Source organism: Fopius arisanus, unplaced genomic scaffold, assembly GCF_000806365.1.
Source record: "Fopius arisanus strain USDA-PBARC FA_bdor unplaced genomic scaffold, ASM80636v1 scaffold00013, whole genome shotgun sequence".
In the NCBI taxonomy this organism is placed as follows: domain Eukaryota; kingdom Metazoa; phylum Arthropoda; class Insecta; order Hymenoptera; family Braconidae; genus Fopius; species Fopius arisanus.
Genome location: NW_011887752.1, coordinates 95,278 through 99,288, shown reverse-complemented (window position 1 = coordinate 99,288; position 4,011 = coordinate 95,278). Strand labels below are relative to the sequence as shown.

General features: G+C 34.2%; 1 non-coding gene across 1 annotated transcript; it reads left to right on the top strand.

The window, feature by feature from the left end:
• Positions 1 to 1,809: 1,809 nt before the first annotated feature.
• TRNAP-UGG (transfer RNA proline (anticodon UGG)) lies at positions 1,810 to 1,881 on the top strand. The gene has a single exon. It is a non-coding gene; the product is annotated as a tRNA-Pro (tRNA).
• The last annotated feature ends 2,130 nt before the right edge of the window (positions 1,882 to 4,011 follow it).

The window sequence follows — 4,011 nt, the reverse complement described above, 5'->3', positions numbered from 1 at the left end:
TGTGGACAGTGAGAAAATAGTCTCCGATTTTTGGGTCCCAGGGCTCCCTTATAATGCCTCATCTCTCATGTGTTCCTGGTGGGACTGACCAGAAAATCGATAATGTTGAATGACAAATTTATTGTTATTTTATAATAGGATAGTATGCACGCGCCCAATAAATTTTCTAAACTCGAAATATCTGGGCCCTACCGAGTCACGAATTGGGAAGAATTTCCTATCTCTTATATCTTCCTGATACAGGAGAGAGTGAAATGTGGTTTTTTTCAATCATTTTTTTTTCTTTCATTCTCGCTATTATAAATGAAGTAATCATCCAATTAGTTAATTCTACCCTGAAGAATCATTTTTTTTCATTCCACTTCTTTGATAATATCCTGGTACGAGTTCCAGTGTAAATGATAATCTCACGAAAATGTTTTGTCGCTACAGTATTAACATTCGATGAATCGTCGGGCCCTAAGTCCTCATTTCAGAATGTAGGCCTTGCATTTCATGTTCTCCTGTTCAACGTCTCAGTAAAATCGATAATTTCTGGTGACAGGTTCTGATTTTAGTGTCCAAATGGACTCTAATGTTCGTGAACTCCAATATAGATATAATTGGGCCTTACGGTATCGTGAGTTTTTAAATAATCCATATCTCTCATGTTCTTCTAATACGAATGGAGGTGAACTGTGGTATTTTATTTCACTGTCCTATTTTTTTCAACTACAAGGGCCTAGTAAATGTACGACACCCATTTTCAAATATTCGGGCCCGAAAACACGACGAACGCACATCTGGCTTCACCTCTTTCATGTTCCCCTGGTATAGCTCCACATATAAATGATAATCTCCCGAAAAACGTTTGTAATCTTGCAGTGCAAAAAATTTATGACACTTGTAGCTCAATAGTTGGGCCTTAAAAATTAGACTTATACATGTTCTTCTGCTGAGACTCCCCGCAAAATCGATGATTTCAACTGACACGTCTTGGATTTTAGCTTTGAAATGGCCACGAACCGTCGAACTCGAGTCTAAATATATAATTGGGCCTAACGGAATTGTAAATTTTTAAATCACCTATACCTTTCATATTCCCCTAATACAAATGAGGCTGAATTGTGGTATTTTATACTGCCGTTGAGTTTTTTTCAGCCACAAGGGTCTAGTCAATTTATGACACCGGTCGTCAAATATTCGGGCCCAGAAAAATAAACTACGTTTCACTTCTCTCATGTTACCCTGGTACGAGGTCTTATACAAATGATAATCTTCCAAAGCTCTTTTGTAGTTTTAGTGTCCTGCGGTGCCGTTAAATTTCAGGTATCATGGCGGAAGTAGTCGGGCCCTAATAAATCATCATTTCTATCTACAGCTCTTGTCCCTTATATTCTCCTAGTTGAATGCACAGCGTAAAGTCGGAAATTTTTTAATTCTTTTTTTCATTTTCAACTGCAATTGTATTTTGAAATATTGAACGAGCATTTAGGGCCCAAGTTTTTTTCACTATCATGTTCTCTCGATATGGAAAAGGTGAAATTTTAGTTTTTCAAGTGTGGATTATAGCCCGAAATGGTAACGGAACACGAAACTCCCCGAGTCGGCAAGAAAAATAAAAAATAATAATAACGATTATTTTTTTTTCCAATTAGTCAATTTCATTATTGTTATCATTGTTATATGTATATCTGAACTAACAAAATTGTATTATAAAATTTATTAATTTCATGGCTGCCATTCGTTTTTTTTAACAGAAGGTATTGGAAAAAAAATTGGAACGGTTATGTATTACATATCCAGATATCCGAACACATAAGACAGAGCGGCTCAATGGTCTAGGGGTATGATTCTCGCTTTGGGTGCGAGAGGTCCCGGGTTCAAATCCCGGTTGAGCCCTTTTTTTTTCTCAATTTCACCAACAATTTCAATTTTTCCATATCAATACTCCATTAAAACCATTTTTCAGAATAATTTTAGTTGTTAATTGCAAAAGATTGTTTGATAAACTCGAGCGAAGGCGAGAGTTTGGAAATATGAAACTCGGAATATTGAAATCCTCGATAATCATCGGTTTCAACTACAATTTGCATTGCATGTTCATACAATTATACAATACCCGAAAAGATTTAACTTCATGATAGAATTTTATAATTATGAGTAGAAATTAAGGGGAACGTAAATATATATGCCCAGTACTGAAGGCCCGGATATTTGGGAACTCCCAGGGAATTCTTCGGTTGTCATGTTATCCGGATACACGAGACAAGTGAAATGATAATTTTACAATTCGTCTTGTAATTTCTGGGTACAACAGTCTAGTAAATTTCCTAAACACTCATTGGAATATTTGAGTTATTGATAATAAATACGCTGTTTGAAAAATAACGAAATTTCAAATGACTCTAGACTTATCGTGATTATAGTCTCCTAGTATTACACACAGCAGAATGAGAAATTTGAGACGACATTGTGACTCGAATGTTCAACGGGAGAGGGATTTCTCGAACTAGCAAGTGCACTTTAACAATACGGAGAGAAATATTGAAGAAAAATTACGGGACGGGCAAGCGGAAATGGTTTTCAACGAAATTTCATAGAAATTTAACAGAAAAATTCTAAATTATTTATATATTTATATAATAAACATATAAATTAGAATATAAAATATTCTTTCAAATCTACCAGGAATTTCACGAATTGTTTTTTAAATAATTTCTTCAACTGATTGTTATTCACTGAAGAAAAGATAATTTTTTCTCAGTGCGCGAAAATAGTTTGGGCCCTAGAGAATCTACCTCTGCCTTCCTATTCTCCTGTAACACCTGAGTATTTTTGGGACCTACGGGGCCCAGTGCACCTGTTGCAGTTACAATAGAGCACCTTTGGGCCCCGGAAGAATGGGGCCCAGAGGGAAAAACGACATCAGATCTCTCCTGTTCTCCTGTTCCTAACTCTTATAAAATCGAAAGTGTCCGAGAAGATGAAAAATCAAATTCAAAATACTAACAGAAAATTTTATATCTCTCGATGTATTAAATTAACATTAAAATTCCCATAATTTTCAGAATCAAAATCGAAATTAAAAACTATAAATTTTATTGATTATCATCAATTCAAAGAATTTCTCAGTTAATTCTCATTTTTTTTATCCAACAATTTATTATATTTTTACAATTGTACTAATTTATCAGATTCTGATATTTATTTATCCCTTAAATTATATATTTTTCGTGCAAATTGACTGTCGTTTAACTATCAATAAATTAAATTAATGTTACCCATGAAGAGTCACACTACAAACGAATGAAAACAAAGCGATCCTGGGAAATGGGTTTAAAGGATGAACTGAAATGTTAATGGTCAATACATCGTGGCCATTAATTTGAGAGAGTAATTACACGAGACAACAACGATACGTAATACCAAAATGATAATAGTTTTGATGGGAAATGAAATTCGTACGACTGGAATTAACTTCCCGATCGTGAATTTCAAGTTTCATTGTATTATAGACATAACAACCCACTAAATTGTCTTCCAGTCGTTATCATCTTCACAAAATGTATGAAATAAAATTATTCTCAAATTATTATATTCCAAATGAAAAACAAACTGTCCGCGAGGAAGATAATATGACGTCTTACGCGAAATTATTACGTCGAATGAAAAACTGTAAGATTTAAAACTCGACAGACCTGTCTGGTCCCAATTTCCATTATAATATTATATAACAGTAATATTATTATATCAATATATTACGCATGCGACTCAGATATTTTTTTTTCCTACATAAATTCCAATTAGAATCAGATATTGATTGAATCCTCGGTATCGAATAAATATACTATCTATTTATTTTTAATGACTCAATTTTTACCGGAGAAATATTGAGATGGAATGAGGGGTTCATGTACTGCCGTTATTTTGTTACAAATTAAGGGTCGTGAATCCCCCGGTGTGGCATATTTCAAGAAAATATCAACTTTCACAGGATTTTTCTCACCGTATCGGGTTCACATGGGGGGG